This window comes from Lygodium microphyllum, chromosome 12, assembly GCF_053477565.2.
Source record: "Lygodium microphyllum isolate KBCC chromosome 12, Lygodium_microphyllum_v1.1.10, whole genome shotgun sequence".
Taxonomy (NCBI): Eukaryota; Viridiplantae; Streptophyta; class Polypodiopsida; order Schizaeales; family Lygodiaceae; genus Lygodium; species Lygodium microphyllum.
The window spans coordinates 89,159,244-89,184,301 of NC_141146.1; the positions used below are offsets into that span (position 1 = coordinate 89,159,244).

General features: G+C 40.1%; 1 pseudogene; it reads right to left on the reverse strand.

The window, feature by feature from the left end:
* Positions 1-5,176: 5,176 nt before the first annotated feature.
* On the reverse strand, positions 5,177-7,498 carry LOC148028017 (2-methylene-furan-3-one reductase pseudogene; annotated as a pseudogene).
* Positions 7,499-25,058: the final 17,560 nt, after the last annotated feature.

Sequence of the window (25,058 nt, forward strand, 5' to 3'; positions counted from 1 at the left end):
ACCTTATGCAAAGTGCTATCCACCAAAGTGGTGGAGGAGGTAATAAGCATGGGAGGAAGGCTCAATAGTAGGTGGCACCAGGAGAGGGAGAAAAACCCGACATGATGGAAAATGGAGGCACCCGAACACTAGGAGGACAAAGTCGTGGAGATGCCCTAGACAGTGCAAGGCTACGAGTCCCAACCAAAGTGGCGAATGAGAATCTAGGACAGCAACATAGACGCCTAGATGTCATTTTGCAACACACTACCCTTCAAGATAGATGACCCCACACATATGCTATATCCAAGAAGGGTATGTTGGGGTAATAGACCATTGGACCTACCCATGTACATAGATCACTCATTCTTTTTTCATACATAATATGAAAGTGCAATAAGGCTATCATATTATTCTTGACAGCACCTACATTATGTGTGCTCTTCTCTCCCGCATCTTCCTCTTCTCCTTCTCCACTGCCATTGCATCCCCTTCAACTGGTATCAGAGCGAGTCCTTCGCAAGCACTTCCCAGCCTCTTCTCAACCTTTCCCACATGAGGTATGAGATCTTCACTTCAGCCATTTTCATGGACAACGAGGTTTTGAAGAGGGCAACCATTGTTGAGCTTACCTATGAAGCTTGAAGCTTCCCCTCCACCTTTGGCTTGATTAGTGGCCTTCTTTGGCCCCTTACCGACCCCCCCCCCCCCCCCACCACTTGCAACCTTCTAGCAACCCCCTAGCCCCATATCTATAGCTGGCATAATCATGCCATGTTGACAAACGTTTTTTCCAACATGATAGAGATCTACAACAACTCCTCACCCATGTCGCACTTGTTTATGGTCTATTGAGATCCCCCTGCAATTGATATTGAGCTTGGGCACTTACACATGACTTGGGGCTTTGATCTTGATCTTCTCTTGGCTGTATAAATAATAGCAGTCTTGATTTCAGCTTGTCCCAGACATTTACAGTAGCCCCCAGCTCATTTATTTTATCTGGCACTTGATTATGGCTTGTTGAAGCCTCTTGACACTTGGCTTTGGGTTTGGGCACTGATATTTATGGTTGGCATTGATCTTGGAGGTGATTTAGCTTAGTCATGGACTATTTGAACAGTCCCAAGATTTGTCCAGAATAGGGCAATAACCAACATTTCATGCCTATGCTTATTTACCCATATCATTTGATACCTGATCATGCCCAGATGGTACCTACATATCAGGAAATGTATGCATATGATGTAAGATGCTTTTGGGGCTGAATTTACTCAGCCATTGACTATTTTACATAGTCCACAAGCAGCCCAAAATAAGGCATCCCCATGTCATTACATTTTATGCTTCTGTTACATGGTCATTTGATGCCCGATCATGCCCGATTGGTGCCTACACATATGGGAAAGTACGCTGATGGTTTGCCTATGGTTTTGAGCTTGGATTGAGCCACTATTTGCTTAGTTTTGGACATTTATTTACTGCTGGAAACTTCATGGCTGAAGCTATTTATACTACAGTTGGGTTATGCCTACTATTGGTCACGAGGTGCTCCCGACTATTTGGGGTTATGTAGTACTGATGTATTTGGATAATGCCACATGGTTCCTTTTGCTCCAGGAATGCTTTTGAGCAAGAAGTAGAGCTCAATTTTATGGTTCATTATCATTTTTTATTTGCAGCTGGCATTCCACTTATGATTGCTTATGTCTATGCTACCCATGTATTGAGCAGAGTTACTTCATTGTCGTGGCAGAGTTTTATTGAGCTTTGTATGCTCATTGGTGCTTGGATTTATTGTGGGTTATTTGGTCGATTAGTAGACTTTACAGTGCTTGGGCTACAATTATGTCTTTCTTTCTCCTCTGTTGTCTAGCTTCTATGCTAATTGGGCTATTGTTGCCTGTCCATGTTAGAGAGAGCAGATGCTATGTATGCTTACCCGTCTATGCACATGGTCTACTGTTGTATACCTTACAGAACCACTTGTATGGATGATGTTGTACAGGTATTTGGGCTTCTCCTCGAGCTTGACTCTTGCAGGATGCTTTGCCACTTGTCAGTCTTTACTTGACTTGGATGTTCCTAGGTGGCATGATGTACTACAGAGCTATGCATATGTGTATCGTTATGGCCTGATTTCATGGCTGAATACCATATCCTCTTGTGACAGATGTCTTATGCTTTACTATACTATGGTTGGTTATGTCATGCAATTGGCTTCAACTCTTCTTCATATGGGAGCTTTTGCATCCTTGGTTGATGCCTTAATGTCCTCCCGTCCGTTGAGGTTTCATGAGCCTTTGCAGCATGCTTCTACCACTGATGTACTTGCAAATGATTGTCTTTATGAGTAGGTTCCCTTTGTTGGGACAACCCTCAACTCCTTGAGCTCCGTGGATGCTATGGATAGCCCTATTAATTATGACTTGGATTCCTTATCGTCTTCTACAGGTTCTTCAGTTACAGATGTTGTATGCTTCCATTGTGGAAAGCTTGGGCATGTTAAAAGAAAATGTTTTAGACAGATTAGAGAGCAGCAGAGATAGATATGGCGGACTCGACATGAGCAGAGAGTCAATGATGTAATAGGTGTTACCACTCTTTCTAGTGGTGAGGTACATGCAGTTACCCATGATGATGCAGTTGAGCACGTCCTCCTGTCATCTAGTTTCCCTACAACTTACTCACTCAATGATCAGGCCTATGTCTTTGATTTGTTGTTGGATTCTTCAGACTCTTGTCATGTTACCCCTTATAGAGCATGGTTCTCTTCTTACAAGGGGGTTGACGGATGTATTGATTTGGGCCTTGAGCAGTCTTATGCTATTGTTAGTACAAGGGACATACACATAGCTTTGCCTAATGGGACTTCTCTTATGCTCGGGGATGCTTTAAATGTTCCCATGCTCAGTAAGAGCTTGATATCTATCAGCCAGTTGCATGATGCAGGTTACTCTGTTTCTCTTTACGATAAGTCATGGAAGATTTATCGTGGTTGCTTGATTTTGGTCAGAGGTTCTAGAGTTGGTTCTCATTACCTAGTGCATGTCTCTCATGTGGGAGATTCTATGGTTGCAATTATCTGGATACCACATGCATTGTTATGGCATTATTGCCTAGGCCATATATGTACCACAAAGAGATGGAGATCTTGTCTCGTTCAGACTCATTGCTACCTCCTATGTCACACGCAAATCTTGATGCTTGCCCTTATTATTCTTATGGTCCTTGCAGAGCCCCTTTGGCTCATGGTGATCGTGAGAAGCATGATCCTCTAGATCTTGTCCATTATGCAGTTTATGGACCTATGCCTACCCAGTCCTTTGGTGGAGCTGCACATTTTGTGACCTTCGTGGATCATGCTACCCATCGTGTTTGGGCTTTTTCCTTGGTATGGATTGAGGATGCCTCAGTTATGCTTGACAGGTTTATGGATTCTACTGGTTGCATGCCTAGGTGCTTCCAAATGGATTATGAGAGTCATGCTATCTCTCCCAGCTTTCAGTCCTATTGTCAGCAGTCTGGCATTGATTTCCTATGCCCATGGTATTATGGGATTATTCATGGCATGTGCCTAACTCTACAAGCAAAGGTTGCTTCTATGCTTACCACAACTGGGTTATCTTATGGCTTTTGGGTTGAGGCCCTTACGATGGTAGTCTACTTGCTTAATAGGACGTCGTGTCTGACTTTAGATGGTATTATACCACACGAGGCATGGAGTGGCATGAGACCCTCCTATGATTACTCGAGGATGTTTGGCTGCCAGGCATTTGTATGTATGGCAGATATGCCTATGTCACGTAGATGTATCCTCCTTGGTTATGGAGATGGCGATTAACTTTGGAGAGTCTACATGCTCTTAGTTGTCTCCTATATGCCACGGTGATGCTATGTGCTACTCTGATGCTTATGCATTACAGCCTTGCACTCATGAGTTGTGCTTGCTTCATGAGAAACATTCTTGGACTTCTCTGTTATATGGAGCTGTGGGATTGCTTGTCTCCTGGATGTCATGGACTTGGGGATGCTTCATTCTTCTTTTGTAGAGGTTCCCGCTTATTGCACAACTCACTTTTCGATTGGGCATTGTGTGAGATGTCATGATCCCTCACCTCTTCTCTTTCTTCTTTTTCCTTTGTTCTTCATTCCCCGACACATTGGCCTTTTAATGGGAGGTTGTTGCAGTGAAAGGCCACTGGGCCTACCCATGTACATAGACTGCCCATTCTTTATTCATATATAATATGAAAGTGCAATAAGGCTCTCATATCATTCTTGACAACACCTACATTGTGTGTGCTCTTCTCTCTTGCATTTTCCTCTTCTCCTTCTCCACTGCCATTGCATCCCCTTCAGGGTAGGGGTGGATTTCAACCGTGACATCCACAACAGATACGATTTTCCAAATATATATAATGTGAATGCTACAAGACCGGAGACCTTCTTCGAAACCGATCTACAGGACTCAATCACCCATTTTCTCAATGAGTTTACTTTCTATCCAAATCTTGCCTTTATTACTACTTGTAATTATCTGAGATTGCTTAAGGTACTACTTAGAAAGGAGCCTACGCCACAGGAGCGCCACCTCCCACCACTCTTTTTTTATCTTAATGCCGGCATAGATAGTTATGCACTCGCTAGGCTAATGATGCGCATTGCCTTCCTACCCTCTTTTTGCATAGCCCTCTTAGAGGATATGAGCGACAACCATTTCACTAGCTGCAACCATCCCTTCTTATCCACCGCCCTTCTTAATGCTCAACTAGGCCTAAAAGAATACGTCTAAAGTAAACAATTTCTTAGCAAATCCATTAAGCCTCCAATCCCTCCCTCTCATGTCTCTGATAACAAGGACTAAATCTTCATCTAATTATCATTTATTTATTTATTTTTAAAAAGAAGAATAATAAGAAGGAAAAGGAAAAGAAGAAGAAAAGAAAAGAAAGGACCAGGATAGAAAAGCAAACGAAAAGAATAAGAGATCACAAGGAAATCACAAAAAGAGTAACCAAAAAATCTCGCTCAATGTATGCCACGGACAGTGCACCTAGGGGTCCTCAGGTTAGCAACGTCCAGTGTGATAAGAAACTAAATGAGACCGCCACTAAGCCTAGGGCAATGCAAGATTAGTGCAATGCTATGGAGGATCAAAATACACAAGGAAATCCATAATGGAGAGACAACGATGTAGGCAACACTCAACAATATATTCCAATGCTTAATGATCATACAATGGCAGGTCTCTTATATAGAGAACCTCAAGACAATAGCCTGCTATGTGGCATCCTCTGATCCACATTCAACTTGTGGTGACCCTTGTCCCACATCTATCCATGAAGTCCACATCCTCCTATGTGGCTACCATAAATCACACAATGATACCCCTCTAGGGTACCAATAACAATATTCCAATAATTGGACATTGCACATTTCAACACCCCTCCTCAATGTACAATCAGTGTGACCATCTCACCTCTCACCCCCAATGATTTGGCATTGCCAAACTCACTCTCTCAACACTCCCCCTCAATGACAAATTGGAGTGTTCAACAAATGTGTGTGCATGTGTCTAGCAACCTAGACACCTCAAGTCCATTTCGAGCACCATGCTGCTCGGGAGGAACCACCCAAGTGCTTTTTAGACACCCCATGTGTCAGGGAGAAGGAACCAACCCATGTAGTGCATCATCAACGTACACTACTCCTGCACACCACAATCAAATATCCTTTTTGAGCACCTGTGGGCTCGGGCAGAGGACCCTCATAAACATGGGTGAGAGAATTACATCCATTTTATGTCCATGCAAGGGCAAGGCACCCGCAAATAAAGGTGTAATAAAAAATACATCCATAGGTATAGATTGTGAATGAGCACATCATTGTTCACAATCTTTCAATACATGTGTCACTAGATTTGACACAAAAATATCTATGCCATATATGCCATTGACTAAATATGTGACTCTTGCCACAACCAAGATTGACATATATTTTGATTCCCAAAGATATTCCATATGGAGATTCATCTTAGGGAGTGGTATGGAAAGGATAAGAGGCTAAGGGGCTAAGGCTTGTTTCAAACCACACAAGATAAGATCATTTATGTAGCCATACGTTCCCAACAGTCTCTGCACCTCGAAATCATCTGGGCTGCAGATTTCGATGCTGTTGATGACGGTCGGGTGGCGAGAAGGAAGTGACTGAGTCTTCTGAGTGGCCTTGAAAGAGCTCCATTTGAAGTCACAACAAATCGGAAGCCTGGTGGAGTTACAGGTCCTGTGAGAATGACAGCAGAGCCACCTTCTTTCACAACCTTCACTGCTCTTTCGCATTGTCCCACTGCATCAAACACCACATCGTACTTCTCAGGATAATCCTCGTACTGCTCCTCAGTATAATCAATGACTTTATCAACCCCAAGATTTTTAATAAACTGCAACTTGAAGGTGCTTGTTGTAGCTGCGACTAATGAAGCTCCAAACACATGCTTTGCCAGCTGGATAGCTAAGCTCCCCACTCCTCCAGCTCCACCAAGCACCAGCACACTTTGGCCTTGTTTGAGCCCGGCCTTCTCTAGTCCTTCCAAGGCTGTCTCAATTGCAAGAGGCAAGCTTGCCGCTTCAGCAAATGACAAGTTCTCAGAGTTTCTTAGCCAGGAGCTTCTCTTCAACTGCAGTATGTTGGGCAAGAGAGCCCCACTGTTTCGGATTGTTGAGGGCCTGTTCATTTATGTTGCCATAGACCTCATCTCCTTCCTTGAAAGCTGTAACGTTGCTTCCCACTTTCACTACGACACCTGCGACGTCATAGCCAGGGACAGTCGGCAGGGGCGAGTCGGTGGCTTGGAACTTGCCGAGGCGGCGCTTGAAATCAACAGGGTTGAGAGCGGCGGCAGCTACCTTGACAAGAACCTGGTCGGGGGTGATCTCTGGGAGTGGCATACCGCCGAACTTAAGGACAGAGTGCGCCTGGCCGTACTCCTCGTAGAACCATGCGCGACGCATGGGCCGGCCAGGGGCCCAGGTCTGCTGCTGCTGCTGCTGCTGCACATCCAAGCCCCCAGTTGCACGCGGCAGAACGACCGACGACGAAGAAGAATGAGAAGCCATCTGCCTCTTCTGGTTCTTCCCTGAAGGAAATTGCAGGCTGCTGCCTCCTGTGAGGAACCGGCTGGTGCTAGCTGAAGGGGGGGCGGCAGGCCTTACATTCTCAGCAGTGCTGCTGCAAGCTACACACACCAGACCCTTCTGGGGGACGCACCAGGCTGCGGCGGCTATCCTTTCCATCAGACTGTAATCCCTCTCTGTCTGTGGCTACACTAATCTACCTAAGCTTAGCGGATGACCAGCTCTGATACCATGATAAGAAACTAAATGAGACCGCCACTAAGCCTAGGGCAATGCAAGATTAGTGCAATGCTATGGAGGATCAAAATACACAAGGAAATCCATAATGGAGAGACAACGATGTAGGCAACACTCAACAATATATTCCAATGCTTAATGATCATACAATGGCAGGTCTCTTATATAGAGAACCTCAAGACAATAGCCTGCTATGTGGCATCCTCTGATCCACATTCAACTTGTGGTGACCCTTGTCCCACATCTATCCATGAAGTCCACATCCTCCTATGTGGCTACCATAAATCACACAATGATACCCCTCTAGGGTACCAATAACAATATTCCAATAATTGGACATTGCACATTTCAACACAGTGGCTTCGATCGACTGGCTCCATCTCTAATCCCCTAGCCCACTTTGATTCTCCACATCACACTTCAGGCACATCAATGACAGGACATACCGAGGGAAGTCACACTCACCTATGGTTAGACTTGTCTCCCTAAGCCGCACACTGCACCTCCAATAATGCACGAAACTGGGTCCTCAAGTGTGGGACACCACCCAGGCTTTTACCTGTGGTTTCAACCTAACTCCCAAGCTTGTCGACCCAACTCCCAGTTCCACTCGCACAAGCACTATGCACCACATAGTAAGGTAGACACACCCCTAGGTAGTGCACCTTCTTTTCTTTTCAAGTAAAAACAAATGTTGCAACCCACCAACTTCAAAGGCCCCATCATCCACGCAATACATTCTTGGCCCCCACCACCTCAACTAGTTAATCAATCTCTCCCCAAGACCAATCCCCCATGGGACCCCATCATCATCGACTCACACAAGGAAAGCACAGGGCACTATGTAATTCATTTTATGAGAGTGCCAGGCACCATCCTAAGCAAGTATTAAAATCTAATAGCCCCACAAGTGAAGGGATAAGGCAACTTGAAGGGAATAGGGAAAGAGCGCCTTGGCAAGTTGCATGGTCATGTACAAAAGGCGATGGATGCCCAAGGGATTTAGGGATTCGTCCAACACAATCTTCAATTTCAAGGATAGATCTGCCCATCCTCATTCTCCACACAGGATCCATCCAATACCATCATCAATTTCAAAGGACAGATCCCCCCACCGTCAACGTCAGCGAAGGAACATGCCCAACACCATCTTTAATTTCAAGGGTCGATCCATCCGACACCATCCCTCGCAAGGTCTTGTATACAGACTCAAAAAGCCATCTGGCTATGCCCATCCCACCTTCCAACTACTACCCATCAGTGCCATGGGATTGGCACTAGGCTAGGTGAGGGTAATGTTAACTGCAACACAAGAAAAAGCAGAAAAAGTAAAAAAGTGCAAGTCCCGACCTAAAGGAGGTGGCCCAAAAGGCAAGCGGACACAATGGAAGAAGCAGGAAGGGAAATGGCTGAAAGCGCAAGGGCGGCCTCAAAAGCTAAGTCAAAGGCAAAAGCGCGTTTTTAAATGTAAGGCACCCCTAAAACTTTTTGTAAAAGAGCATCAAGCTCCCTCTCCTATGCAAATCGTAAAGGTCGATGGGCGGTAGAAGGAAGCTAGGAAGATATGAGGACAATGGGAAAGAGGACCTAGGCCATGGCTGGCCATGTAAAAAAGGAAATGACTGCCCAAGTGGGATTTAGGGTTTTGTAAATAAAGTTAAAAAGTGAATGAGGAGCTCATTCTTTAGTGTGTGGCAAAGTGGACTCATCTTCTTCTCTCCTTCTTGCTTACTTATGTGTGCTTGAGAGAGGGAGTGTGAGAGTGTGAGGGAGTGAGTGTGTGAGGGTGAGGGATTGAGGAGAAGAAGCTCTCCATCATCTCCTCTCTTCTTCCCTTACCTTCTATTCTCTTGTATTGTCTCATGCACGGCTATGGAGGATGGAGCTTGAAGATGGAGGCTTGAGGTTGCTTGCACTCGCATCATGAATCGTGGAGCTACCGGTGTGCTTGAGGGAGGAGTCAACTCATTTTGGCATCAAGATAAGCTCACTACACCCCAGTAGGATCGAAGGTGAATTGGCTAGGTGAGAGATAGCAATAAGTGTTTGCTTGAAACGCTTGAACAATAAGTGGTCTGTGGGTCTTGGTAGTTGAGCGTGAGCTTGCCTCTATAGCATAAAATTGAAATGACAAACTGTTGTAATAAATTGCAATAGTGTACTAACAATGAACTGTGAGCAACCAAAAAAGAAAGAACATGAACAACTAGCACTGAAGGCTATCACAAACTATAGTGTGTCAATAACTAGTCATATGGTAGGCATAGACATCATGCACATAAGAGATCTTGGGGTAAGGAGAAGAAAACTGCCAAATGCATAACCCACTAAGAAAAACTCAATACATAACCCAAAAGCATATTAATATCACTGACAATACACTTACAAACATAAGTGCCATGTCCAAAGTAAGTGATTAAATCCGAGCCACTATAGGATAACTGCATCCAATACATATCAAGATAGCATTATATGAAGTAAGTGTTCCACAATTTTAATGAAAGTAACCTTAAGCTTAATTGCATAACTCCAAAGCTCTATGGAATATCCAAAGTAATGTAGGTAACTCCCACTAGAACAAAATCAAATGCTAAATGAGCAGTGCAAGCTCAAAACATCAAGTACATGATATTCAAATATCCAAGATATATGAAGCATAAGTCAAGAGCATAAAACCCAATAGATTCTTCAAGCCTGTTACTATGTAAGCTACTAAAGTAACCAAGGCATGTAACCACATTCAATATTAATGTAATGGACCTCGAATCTCAGCTCAAAAGCATGTTGTAGCATATCCGAAAGTATACATAACAACCAAAGTAGTTATACATCCACTAAGTATCCCGTGCATCAATGAGCATTAGGCATAAGTATTTCACTTATAAATGCTTGCTATCCTATTATTACAACACTAAAATGATAGTAAAATTCGAGCTATTTAGGTGCTATTTCATGCCATCTGAGCACCAAAATAGCATCCTCGAAGCATCAAACGTGCATATCCTCGAAGCATCAAACGTGCATTATGGAATTTATTGTTTGCTATCCAAACTAGAATAGTTTTGTTCTGTGTGAAACAGAGAATAGAAAACTACACAGAATCAACTTTGTGAGTGCCTAAATTTGTAGCTCTCGTCGAACTCTTTATTACTAGCTATAAAATGCCTAAATCTAATATTGTATGCAAAAAAGTTATGGCCAAAATACAAAAATGTTGTCAAGCTACCATAGCTATCTACAACTTCTACGACATGCTTTGTATCCACTCAAAATGGATAAAATGGCTTCTTCTTAGCTCAATAAGCACTCAACAAGGCTCAGCTAAACCTTGGCAAGCTCCTCAACAAGCATGGAGCAAGCTGAAGCAAGTCGAAAGAAGAAAAGACTCAATGCATACCTCAAGAAAAAGAAACAATGGCTACCATGAAACCTTGAGTTGAAGCTTTGAATCAGGGCTAAAGTAAAGGATAAAAAAGCTCCTTTAATGGTTAGCTCTAATACCAGTTGAAAGGTAAAGCCCAAGTGAAAACACACAAGTGAAAGCAAGAGCTATGGAAAATGTAGCAAGAGAGCAAGAGCAAGACACATCATACGTGGGAACTCCAATAGTCACAATGTGTGATTGGCCTTCCATTATTCAAATGTCACTGAAAGAATAGTAAGTGACAGCGATGGAGGCCCACCACCTGCAGTGTATAGGTGTGCGGGTACTATCGATGTAATAAATAGACAAGTAGTTAGGCATAGGTGCCTTTACCCCCAACAAGGGCAAGGCAAGGAGGAGGAAAGCCTAGAAGAAAAGAAGCAATGAGGCTTTGTATGGATAGAGTAGGGAGCAAAGTGAACATTGGTAGGAGGAGGAAGATAGAATAACCAAGAAGGAGAAGAGAAGCAACACATTTAAGAATTTGCAATTGTCTTGCCCATTGTCTCTAGATAAATTCAGACCCAATCATTGTCGGGGGATTGTCTCATCATTCATCTTGCTTTTTTAATATAATAGGCCAGGGCATTGAGTGTGGTTCAGTGAAGCTTCTAGCTACGGTTGCAGCAATAATAAGAGGGTGTGAAAATAGACAATCCATCATTACCACGTGATGGTGCTTGTTGATCAGCTTGATCATAGCATCTTCAATTGACTCGGATGTGGGAACCTCAAGCACAAAGGTGCGACATCAAAGAATAGTATACTCAGGCTATCAAATAATCAAGGAGCACTTGATGATTTGAAGGTGCACTCAGATTGCCACAACCCACCACTTATCTATGTGGGTTGGCCATCAAGTGCTCTAGGTATGCAAGCACATGAGGGTGCCTACACACGGTAGCATTTGCACACATACTGCTCACACACCACACATAAGCATACACAGGTGGACACATACACCACATTAGCACTAGTGTACATCAACTCACTATGTGCCCTACCATGTAGACGAGTGGAAAATGCTTTGGTGGTGACTAACTTAGGTAACTCATTTGTGGTCAATGGCTAAAGTTAATAGTCTAAAGATATGTGCCTATATCATGTGCCCTAATGGTGCATATCAAGTTAAGTATGTGTGCATATTGGGTGTGGTGTAAGTGTGTGATTGGTGTGTGTGAATGAAGATTGGGACTACCAAAAGATTATGTGTGAGTGAAAGTGGGATGAGGTGCTACGTGTGTGAGTACCCTTGTATGTATCTTAAGGATCCATGCCTAATGTTGGCTCAAAGATTCTGCATGAGGGCCTAGGGTTGTAGTTTGAGATGTGTAAGTGACCTAGTGTGTCTCTACTCTAGGTAATATGTGACTTAGGCTTGTGCCTCGTGTGGCATGCATAAGTGTCAATGTGCACATAAGTCAAATGATGTGAACTAAAGTAAGTGTGACTTGAGCATGAGTACGTATGTGCCTAGGGTTAATGTACACTAGCAATTATTATATGGTGGTAGACATGTGCCTAATATGAATGATCACATGTGTTTGATGTGTTCATGAGTGCACTTTGTGTAATCTATATGTGTAACGTGCCTAATTGAGGACCCCTCCATGGCCCAATTTTATAGTGGCCCATCAAGAGATAATCCTAAGCGATATTGCTCGATACTCCTTAGAATAATATGAGGCTTATCACCTAGGTTTGCTTTAGTCTATTTTATAACATAAGGTTCTGATGGTAGCCCATAAGGATTGACCTAATCCAGGTTTCTAATTCAATGCTAAGGTCACCTAGTAGCTCAACTACCATCAATCTTTGAGCCATTGCATGCACGAGGCAACTCAAGCTAAAGCAAACCAATGCCACACTTTGTTCATAGTGAGTGAGAAAGGAGGGGAAGTAATACACATTGACACCTTTACCTATAGGGTATAGTCCCTACTTTAGTCCCCTAAAATGGCATTGATTGGGATCTAAGACCACTAAGTAGTCAAGCATTTGGTCTTTTTCTTATTCTAGCGCTTTGATGGAAAACTCTCGTCCCATTGAGACCCCTCATTTGTAGGAGGACCTATTGGAAATCTCCTCCTCTTGCTTTCCTCAATGGTATGCTTTAGTTATTTAATTATCCTAACACATTTATGTTTGACATGTAAAGATAACTTCCCTAGTTAGCCACCAAACATTGGTTCCTTTACATAATTTATTATCACAAACACAACGACAATGTCAAACTATCCTTTGAAAGTAGTTTCAAAACAATGCATTTATCCTACACCTTCTTCGAGGTGCAAAGCCACCCTAGTGTTTTATCCCTTAATCTGGGACTCATGTCAAAATATCATGGCATACAATCCACCAATCCGCCCTTATCTATCATCATGACCTTCCAAGAAGTTCATCCTAGGCTCGCAAGGGTTAGGTTGTCCCCTCAACAAACCCAATTGATTTATGGCCAGAACCCCCCTAGCACCCTTGTCACCTCTTAGCCTAATGTTCTCCCTACGAAGGGTCCTCTTGCATTTGGGGCCATCCTAGCCTCTAGTGTGGTCAAACCAACCCTTTATGAAGGGTTCTTGCCACTAACCTTGGAGGAGATTTAATGCATTACCAGAAATCCGCCCATGAGAGCACAATAACTTTTGTATGAATACATACCAACCTATCATCATCAATTATAGGAAAACATTCATTTTCCATAACATTAATCCCAACAATCAATCCAAATAGTCCACATGAATCGACCAACTTACATTGGTTTCTTCCCCAAAATAATAAACCCTATCTTAAAAATTCCAATTCAACAAATCAAACAATGTTGAATACTTTGCAAGAAGATACTATCCATATTATATCATTTCGTAGAGTGTAATCACATAAAGTACTTCATCAATTAAATCATGCTATTCAAGAAAATCATGCTATTGATTATACTAGTTTAATCTTTACTTTCACCAAATTGTAGCTTAACTTTGGTGCCACTAGATCACTTATCTATCTGAGTGTAACTTAGGTAAAAGGAAGTCCAACTCCATAAAAGGCACTTGGAAGGCTTGCGACATAGGTGGAATAGATATTGCAGTTGCAATTGCATGCTTTGAGTCCAAAGTGCTTCTCTTGGGTTCCATGCTTGTCCTTCTCCTTGGGCTTTGATGTTACATACTTCAGTTGTCAACTCCTTAAGCTAAAACTTTGATAGTCCTTAATAGCTCCACTAAACCTTGGACATAAGAACACGAGGTTGTTAGAGATGGGATTGTTGTAGCACGTCTTTCTTTCCCCTTGTAATGATGGTACCGAGGTTTGGGCCTTGCTCTCTCTCTCTCTCTCTCTCTCTCTCTCTCTCTCTCTCTCTCTCTCTCTCTCTCTCTCTCTCTCTCTCTCATACACACACAAAGCAGTGTTGCACTCCGAATAACCAATTCCCCTAAGCCTCAATGTTTTAAGGATTTTTATAGCCTTAATTCACTTGCGTCTGTTCATGGAGAGAGAGAAGCATCGATAAAGACAATGAGAATGATAGTGACACCACATGTAGATCACAGTGAAAAGAAGATGATTGGGGAGAGGCTATTGTCATTGCAAAGTGAGCTAGGTTCGTCTTGTAGAGACTGCATGGTGGCTCGATGCTTCGTGGAGGCAACTGGATGGCAAGAGTTGACAGTGAACATACATGTAAGTTAAAGTTTTAAACTTGAAAAAAAAAACTTCTTTTGTTAATTAATCCCCCCTTGAGTCCCATGTTCACGTGGGGAGGGGTTGGGATTATTACATCCTCTCCCCCTTACAAGAATCGAGATGTCCTCATCTCAAAGCTAGGGATATCATTATTCTGAGGTAAGTTGGATTGTAAGACTTATGGGTTAAGACCCATCGAACTCCTGCTACATCACTCTAATTGTGCGCAAGCTCTCAAACCTCAAGATAACTTAATTAGATCAAAGACTAATTTATTGCAATATATTATGACTCGATGGTCTTCTTCAACACAACTTTAATGGCATCCACTTCTTTCTCTCCCTTCTTGTTGTCTTTTTATCTCTTGTTCTAATATTACTCTCTCCTCTACACTCTTCTTTCTATTTTCTCTCTCCTCTTAAAACTTAAACTTTTATTTCATAAATAAAGTGATCATTTTAATAATGCATAATATCACATATATACTCAACATCATAACTATTTAGTCGAATACAAAGCCCATTTTTTTAAGAATCCTAGTGAATTCAGAACTCGTTGCTAATGATATGATTACTAATAATTGGCTACCACTCACAATCACATTAATGCATTAATGTTTGATGAGAACTATTTGATGAGAACGTAGAGTCATTGCACGAGACAATGTTTCGTAAAAATCCATGGTTGTCTTATTTTCAAAGGGATATGTACACATTTGTCATATTGAGGCAATACATAGATATTTTCGATTTCCTCATTGATATAGTGCAAATTCACTACATAAGGCAACACTAGCATATGGTTGGCTACTTGTACAATTTTATTATCAATTGAGGATAATTACTTCTTAATCTCCATGTAATTTTATAAAAATAATATGAAAAATATGTTTTTGTTTTTTATTTATAGATTTTCATTGTCAATTTACCACATAATCATGACTTTTTACACATAAGAATTGTGTATGACAATGTTGTGGTTGGTACATATAGCAGGGAACTAATGTGTTTTATGTTGTGGCGAGAAAATTATTAGGTGAAATTAAGATAATTAACATTTTTTAAAAATTTTATCAAGCATAAATAATCTTTAGTAAATATGTATGTGGTAAGCATAATGTATAATTACAACAAATATGTATAATAAGCAATAATTATACAAGATTACATTATGCTTAATAATTATAATAATATGCTTACTATACATATTTTTTGTAATTATACATACATATTTGTTGTATAATATGTATGAGGGTAGTCCTCCTTTGAGCTCCCTCACCCACGTGATGGCGTCGTGTGATGCGCGTTAATAGCTCCACCCTCCACACGTGAAACCCAGTCCCTCAAGCCTTCCGGCTTTCTTGTAAATATGCTTGTGCCTTAGTTGCACCTTGGAATACATTATCGGGCCTCCAAATGGACCCGTCATTTTTCATGTCGTGTTACCTTGATATCGTGTCGTGTTACCTTGTCCCGTGACGTGTTACGCTTTCGCAAACTTGTGTTGTGTAATGCTTCCGCGTTTCATGTCGTGTCGTGTTACGCTTTCGCAAAGCTGTGGGACCGCCAATATGTAGGTGTTACCCATGAGGTGAGTTCCACGGGGTGGGTATTGCCTACCCCATGACGAACCGAGAGGTGGTCACACTTGGTATCATTGTCATGCACAATTCTCTTGTGTAAAAGACACAATTATGTGGTAAATAGATAATGAAAATCCACAAATAAAAAATAAAATCATATTATTTTCATGGTATTTTTTTAAAATTACATGGGGATTAAGAAGCAACTATCCTCAATTGATAATAAAAGGTACAAGTGGCCAACCACATGCTAGTGTTGCCTTATGTAATGAATCTACACTATATCAATGAGGAAATCCAAAATATCTATTAAAATAAGATAGCCATGAATTTTTGCAGAACATTGCCTCGTGCGATGAATCTGTGTTCTCAATAGACATAAATGCATTGATGTGATTGTGAGTGGTAGGAAGTTATTAGTAATCATACGTCATTAGCGATGATTTTTGAATTCACTAGGATTCTTCAAAAAAATGGATTTTATATTCAACTAAATAGTTATGATGTTGAGTATCTATATTTGGTAGTGGTTTGATCATAGTCAATGATAGTTTCAAGTACTAGGATCTCAATGTCTTCCCTTTTGCTTCTATAAACTAATTTAACTGAATTTAGCAATGAGGAGAGAACCCCGATCTAAGTATAATTTCAAGCTAATACATCTTTGGATGCTTTTGAACCTTTAAGCCATACTACACATTCTAAAAGTTGTAGTGTTACTACACTCTAACAATCATTTTTTGAAATTGGGCTAAAATAGATACATGGTCTTGCATATTGAGGGTGACGAGTATGAAGGACTTTGATAGAACCTCATGGAACTAAGAATATGTACATAAGAATATCAAGGAAATGAATATAAATTTGAAGATATTTAAAAAATAATAGCTATCTAGTATAGATGAAGGATAGAGATGTTAAACAAATAGTAGTTACCTAATGTGAACATATAAATCTATTATTTTGGTTAAAAATTGAGATAAATTTTGAGTTATGGGCATCTTGGGATTGAAACATCTAAAAATTATTTAATTAACTAGAATATTGTGCATCAAATAAAACTTCAAAATTTTTCAACAATCTACAAAATATACTAACTAAGTATGCCATAAAAGTAATGGACATTTGACCAAATTATTACTTGACAATGTTGAGAGAGCATATTTTTGGATAAATTTGCAAAATTAGTCTAAGAGATTGACTTTGGTAAGATTAACTTTAAAACTATGTGTATTTGTTCAAAATCATCTCTAAATATACAATATATATATTTGTTTGTCTAAGCTATAACTTTTACTTCTAGAGTATATTCAAATTTCAATTGGAGTGAAAGTCACCTTGGTAGAAAGTAAAGTGTCTATATTGGTTTGAGCTTGGAAATTTTAAAAGTCTAGGTCATCAAGAATGCTTACTTTAGCAATACATAGCTTTATAAGTGTATAGGATTGAATCAAAAAGATAACTAGAGAGTTGTGGTGGATAACAAAAAGTTCTATAAATCATTTCCTAATTATAATGACTAATTTAAAAGGCAAGGTTGTCACTAGAGCCCAAAGCTTACCAAAACATAAATGTTGCTTATTACTATGAAATATGAATCTAGGGTCACTTTAGGATTGAAATATCCCATGAAACATTCAAAATTGATAAACTTTACCTCTAATGAAAATTATAAATCTTTTCAAGCTCTAATACTTTTGTTTATACAAAATCCTCAAATTTTGAATGGATAGAAAGCTATAGTACCTAGAAAATAGCTCCATAGGAGGATTTGGAGGATCTTGAACTGAAGTATAGGTAGGATAACAAATGAGATTTTGGAGATTAGGTAGCCCATATAATCATTAAAAACTCATTGATTACATCAAATAAATTAAAGTTTAAAATTTAGAGAGTTAGGCTTTCTTAAGTAAAGCTCAAACCTTATCTATGGCACATTATTTTTGTATAAATATGGCATCCCCTTCTCACAAGTTAGAGAGAAGAAATGTGAACTGATCTGTAACAAAGGAGTCTAAGAGAAGAGAGAAAGTTAGAATAGCAGAGAGAAAGATAGGAATATGAGAGAGAAAAGAGAGGAAGCCATGGAAGTTGAAGCAAGAAGATTGGAGATAAAGATGACTTGTATTATTGAATGAATAATGAAAAAAATAATCCTCTTACATCTTGTACTCATGCCAATGTGGCTTGAAAAAATAAGTGCCTATTTTCCACTTCATTACTATTCACTTGTACCTAAGGGTCTTGGCCCTCAAAAACAAGAAAAGGGCTTACTATAGATGATTTCACATTGAGGATGGTAGAGTACTCCTCTATTACAATGATTACAAGAATAGGGACAATCTAAAGAAATCTTCATAAAACTGATTGGATTTAAATTAAAATACCAAGTAGACCACATGTGCTTCCACTATAGGCCATAAAGATGAAATCTTAGTCACAACAACTTCATGAAAATCCTCTTGCAAATTATTAATAGCATGTTGTCTACAACAATCCCTAGTGTAATTAAATCGAGATAACTTTTGTTTTGAACTAGTCCAAATTGAGAATGCCACATATCAAAATAAAGCTCATGACGTGTACTTTCAGATCATATAGGTAGTGCACATTTGAAAGAAGGACTAAATCTATCTAATTTTCAATCAATAATGACTCTTTGTGACAAGGAAATTTCTCCAATATAAACGTCGGTCTAGAAAAAGCCTTCTTTGAAGGTAATCCTTTCCATTTGATCAAATGTTCCACTATGGATCTAGAACAAAGCTTATTTTCCCACTAGCCAATAATCTCCTCAGGGATATACTAGACAAATTCCCTCTTAATCCATCGGTGGTTACTCCTCAAGATAATCTACTTATGAGCCAATGAAGGGTTTGACTCGCATGGAATATATTTTGGATCCTAGTAGTAAAAGAAAGCTACAATTTATATGCCCAATCTCTAACTCATTTAAGGATATTGTATGGCCCATAATAGCAATGCGCTAGTTTGTTAGTAGAGCCATCTTTCAATGAAGCATACATAGACTTAGGTATTTGCTCTTATGCCTTCTTGATGTTTGCTTTGTATTAATGATGTAGGGCCTATATTCTTTCCATCTCTTCCTACCCTTGCAAATTAATATTTTCATTAAATGGCTATTGGAAGGGGCACTTTATAACCATACACATACTCAAATGGGGAAACTCCAATACTCACATGTGTGGTGTTATTATAAGCAAACTCAACTAGATGAAGCCAAGTATCCCGTGAATATTGAACATCATGATAGTAGTGGCGAAGATAAGTCTCAGATAAGTCTCAAGCAATTACCCACTGTGTGTCACCATTAGTCTAGGGATGATAAGCTATGGATGGAGCCTATATAATCCCCATAGTAGTGAAAATAGCTTGCTAAAAGTTACTCATGAACTTGGAGTCACAGTCATGAACAATGACTTGGGGTAGCCCCTGTAATTTGAAGCCATGTTCCATAAATTAACTTGCCACTTGAGATGTTGAAAATTGGGTCTTCGTAGTATAGGGATAAAGTAAGTTGCTTTTGTCAACCTATCCACCACCACATAGATTTTGTTCCACCCCTTCTTGAGTGATGTGTGTCTTTAAAATAGGCAATGGCTATAGTAGATCTCATGGCTTATGTGTGTTGTTTTTGTTTTATCGACATGGAATGCATTGTGACACAAAGTCTTTCATATTCCTCCATAAGCTTTTAAAAATCTTATCATATGTTCTAAACACCCCTAAGTGACCAGCTGTAGTAGGTGAAGAATGCATTTCCTCCATGATCTTCCTCTTGAATGAGGAAGTGTAAGGAATAGCAATCTTGCCACAAAACCATATGATACCATTTTTGAGCTAAAAATGGAATTTTTCCTTTAGTAAACCTTGCTATAATTTTTAGAAAAAATGGCTTAAATTTTTTTGTGAATGTGAGGCTCTCTCTTATGATGAGGCAAGAAGGCATTGCCATGCAAGTGTAGTCCACATTCTTGACAATGAATCAGCCACATGTTGTCTTTGACCCTAGTGCAGTAATATCAAAATCATAGTTCTGGAGAGTAACCACCCATCTTCTTTGCTTTGGAGTAAGATTGTGTTGAGAAATCAAATGATGTATGCCCATAGAGGTTGAATGTATGCCCATAAAGGCTAGATGTGTGCCCAAAAGAGCCTGCCCCATAAGTGGCTTTGTATGGAAGATATAAGAAAAGATGTATGCTCTAGAAGCTCTATGAGAGATGCCCAGAATCCCATAAGCAAAGTGAGGAGAGTGGAGAAGCTGGAAAGCTATAAAGGCATGTACTTGGTTCACTTTTCAATGCAATGCTATTGTACTTTGTACTTAGAGTCTGTGTTCCTGTCCAATCAAGATTGTGTTTATGAGTCCAAGCTAATCTATCTTGGAACCCAATTCACTTGAGTGAAAGTCTATGTCTAGTCATCAGTCTTCATGTCTCTTGCTTATGAGTTCAAGCCTCCATAGCTAAACTATGTTCAAGATCCATGTTTCTCAACATGGTATTAGAGCCATAATGAGCTCAATTCAGCTCTTCTCCCTGCTCCTCCAACTTCTCACAACTCATGACAAGTGTATGAGCCTATCTCTCACTTCATCTACACTTCCTACCTGTTGGCTTGCCATAGCCAACAGCACCCTGCTCTAGTGGAGGAGCTAGATCCCTCAATAGAGACCATATCCTTGCAACCTTTCTTCTAGAGACATCATCCTTGGTTCAGGGTGCTTCATCGTGGCACAATAAACCCTAACATTGGCCCTTCCTCAAAGCAACATTGCACAAATTCATCATCTTTGTCAGATCTACGCCTGATGACAGTTGTACAATTTACACTACCTGTAGAGGCTACGATTTATCCTACGTATATGGGGCATTCAAAGCCTATACTATAGGCTATCTTTTTACCAAATCTTAGCCCAAATCATTGACAAGCTGCGCTATTAGAAAGGAAAGAGCAGTTAGGTGTGCAGAAACCCTAACACAACAATAGCTCATCTCAACCCAAGTTCATTTTACACTTCAACTACTTACTCTTCATGTCCTGAAGTCTCTGTCATTCAGATCTGCTTGTTTTCCAACAAGTGTAACCCTCAAGAAGAAGATTTGAAAGAATCAAGTCAATAACATCTAGTTCAACAAGGAGACTCAACATCAATAGTATCTCTTGATACTCAACCAGTGTCTCTTAGCACTTGTGCATTTAGTTCACTCATGAACAAGCTATTCAATGGTTTTACCTCAGCTGCTCAATAGCTCATTCTCAGCACTTGTAATGAGCCCTATTGATCAAATCCATTTGTAAGTCTCAATTTATTTGTAAAAGGATAAACACTGCCCAAGTGTTCTCATGGTAAGACCTCCTTCTAAGATGACTGAACTGGAGCATGAAGGGTTTTCTCATGCAGAGTAGCATTACTCTTGCTGCTCATTTCAACTACATAGAAGACTTGTTTATTCTACTTGCAAGGATGGTTGGATTTACTTGTTTTGAAGACCAATCAATGAATTTATTTGAAGTGTTTGAAGACTTTCCATCTCCCTTGGTCCTTATACAAAACTCAATGTTGATGGTACCTTTACTTGAGGGGGACAAGAAGAGCAAAGTCAAGGTCAAAGAAGTTGCAAGAAAAGTAAAGAGTGACAAAGCAGGCAAAATGAAGGACAAGATGTTGTATGATCTTAGAAGAAAATCCAGTCTAATGTCAAGCCATGAGTCAATCCCAAAAGCTATGTATCCCAAGATTTATGTAATAGTTCAATGAATCATGTCAAATCACAGCAATGTACCCATCTCAAACTCATAGAGAAAGAAGACCAAAAGGACCTCACAAAGAAGACTAGACCATAAGAAGATTATGAAGAACAAGAAGCTTGAAGACATCATCGAAGGGTGCCAAAGAAGCACAAAGAAGATGAAGAAGATAGAATTTCCCATAGTGGATCTTGTTTCCCATAGTGCTTTCAAAAGCTATGATCCCATGCTCTTGAAGTAGGATAGCACCAACACCTCATCCATTAACATTAGGGTGAATGGTGAATTCCTTTGAAAAGTCAGGGCAGACTAGAATAGGGGCTAAAGTGAGCAATGCCTTCAAGTGGTTAAAGCTATGATCAACAATGGTGTTGCAAAATAATGTTTTCTTTTTCAACCTATCTCTATGAGTGGTGCTACAATACTTGCATAGTGCTTGATAAAACTTTTATAGAAAGAAGACAAACCTAGGAATCCAAAAGGGGAAGTAGTATTAGTGGGTGTTGGCCAATTAGAAACACACAAGGTGACAACTGTTTATGGTGGTGTTGAGAGTTGTTCACTCTTGAGTTTGAGTTCAACTCTTTTTCTCCTTTTCTTAGCACTCTTGTTTTACTGATCCATTTCTTATCATAGAGCATTCAATGCTCATTTTCCCAATCTTACTCTATGTGTAAGTGATATTGTGCACATGAATGGAAATGTTGTCTTCATCATTGATTATTCCCACTAGGAACAAGCTCGAGGAAACTAACAACACTATTGTTGTGCTACTACTTGCCTTATGCTACAAACAAGTCAGATACATGTTGTGATTTTGCATTTAGGGCAATGCAAGTCAACATCACTCCCTTAGATTGCTCTTGTTTCTATAGACACTTTGAGCAAACATGTCTACACTACCGACAGTTCCAATAAGCAATGGGATCTCTATTGGTGGACATGCCTTGCCCATGGCCTCGTCCCAACATCATAATGGGTACATGGTAGTAGTCCGTGAGAATCAGATATCCTTCATCATCTACAAATGAAAGGATTCATGTATTCCTCATCCTTCATCGGTTCCTCAATGAAGTGGACAAGGAGATTGCTAGGTGGGTACATGACAATCAGCACGAGGGTTCTAGGGATCTCGAAGGGGTTGAATTCAACTTGTTGCATGTAGTTGGAGTGGTCAGCAGTGCCAATCATGGGGCAAGTGGGAAGTGTCTAACATAATGCAGACCATAGTTAAACTATGGCTAGCCAAAGCTGGGGCTAGGGAGCCTACATGGGGCTCTACAATATGTAGCTTCATGGCCAAATTGTCAATAGTTAATGCATGATTGAGGTGGTTGGGGACATTCCAAAGGAAGGTGTTTCCCGTTTGCATTACATGTTTTGACAATATGGTCTAGAATCTTTAGGTGATTTTGCCATCTTGAGCAAATATTAGTACTACTTCCTCACATCGACTATTAAGTCCTAGGTTTCCTTTCTTTTTGTGTGCTTTGTTCTGCACACATACCCTAATAAGATTCATGTGGTCATTTGTCCCTATTACGTTCATGTTGAAGATCATCCACACAAATGGCCTCATGTCCAAAACTTTATTGATGTTGGAGCTATCAAGTTCAAAGTTCCCAGCCAAACAAGTTTCATAGATCCTTTCGCCACGAATATCCTTGATAAAGGCTTTTGTAACTATGTTGGTAGTGGGTCTCTCTATGGTAGGTATCCGCTTCTATAATATCTAAACCTTAGATATGTTTATCCTCTAGTTGCTTGATGCTCATGAGGTAAACAATGAGGTTACCTCATAGTTAGCTTTGGTGAAGTGTTCGATGAACAAGTCCTTAAGCAACACAGAAGAACCCTTAGTGGGATCTAGACTAGTAAACTAAGTTCACCCATTTCCTCATAAGAAAAATCCAAAAGCTTGCACTTGTTGGTGTCACCAAGAAGGTTGTTGGTCTTGGAGGCTTGCTCAAATGGTTTGATAAAGCTATAAAGGTTGTCACCCATGTAATACTTGCCTAGCTAATTTTGCGACTAAGGAAAATTAGAATGGTTTGTGTGATATAGGTCCCTACTTTCACCATATCAAGATAGTCAAACGAGCTTCATTGCATAAGATTCAAGATGGAATCCGATAATAAGCCCATAACTCTTGCATTCAATAACATTCTATGGATACTCTATATTTCCACTCTCATGGCTACAAGTTGATGTCTAGTGTCATTATTGAGATCAAGTAGTTGATTGAGGGTGTTTAACCCTTGGCCTTGCAACTCTCAAAGTTTCCATGGCCTAGGGGTCATGGTTGACATGTTGAATTTCACATCTTATTGGAAACTGTCGATTGAGGCTTGGAAGTCATCCAAGATATCTCATGAACCCTCAGTTCTCTCCATTGTGTTTGATGTTTTCCCCATGGTTTCTCTTGCCTCTAGTGGACTAAATTGAACAATCTAGTTGATAAGGTCACTAATAGGGTTGTTTTCAATGTCTATAGGTCTCCTAGGATCGGGGTTTCTAGTAGATGCGGGAATTGGAAGGTCACATCCACTCCTCAAGTGCATGTGCCTACATCTTAAGTCCTAGGTATTTACATTGGTTTGTTGTTTCGATCCTTATCATTTGTCCTTGCTTTTCTTATGTCTCGTGTCCTTGTCTTTATGTTTTTACTATCGTTGAATATCTAACAAGCAAATTCCACATTGTTGGTTCTTCTAATGGGTCACATGCAAAAAGGACCTAGGCCCTTGAACTTGAGTTTCTGTTTATGGCCCTTAATTAAAGAAACACTATGTCACATTTTTTAGAAAGTTCTTTATTTGATTTTCTTGTCAAACCAAGCCTTCCATCAAGCTTTCTCATAGATGAGAGTGTATATTGCTAGTAATCTAGTTTTGGATAATCATTCCAACTCCAATCAATCCAAGCTTCCTAACCTTCCCATCTCTTGTGCATAACCACTTCTAAGGTTGGGATAGAGAATTAAAGTCCCATGATGTTAACAATACAATATGTTAGTTTAAATGGAGTTTGGCCAATTGCAACCTTGCAAGCTATATTTAGAGGAAAGAAGAGACTCTTGCAAGCACGTGTAGGTATGGCATGGTGGTGTGCACTTGTCCATGCAGTTGGGGTTGGTTGTGAATGGTGGGTATACAATGGGAACTAAATGAATTGATCCTAACAATGAGTGCGTAAAAGGTGTATGTGTATAGTGCAAGTGATTATGCATAGTTGTGTACAAGGTATG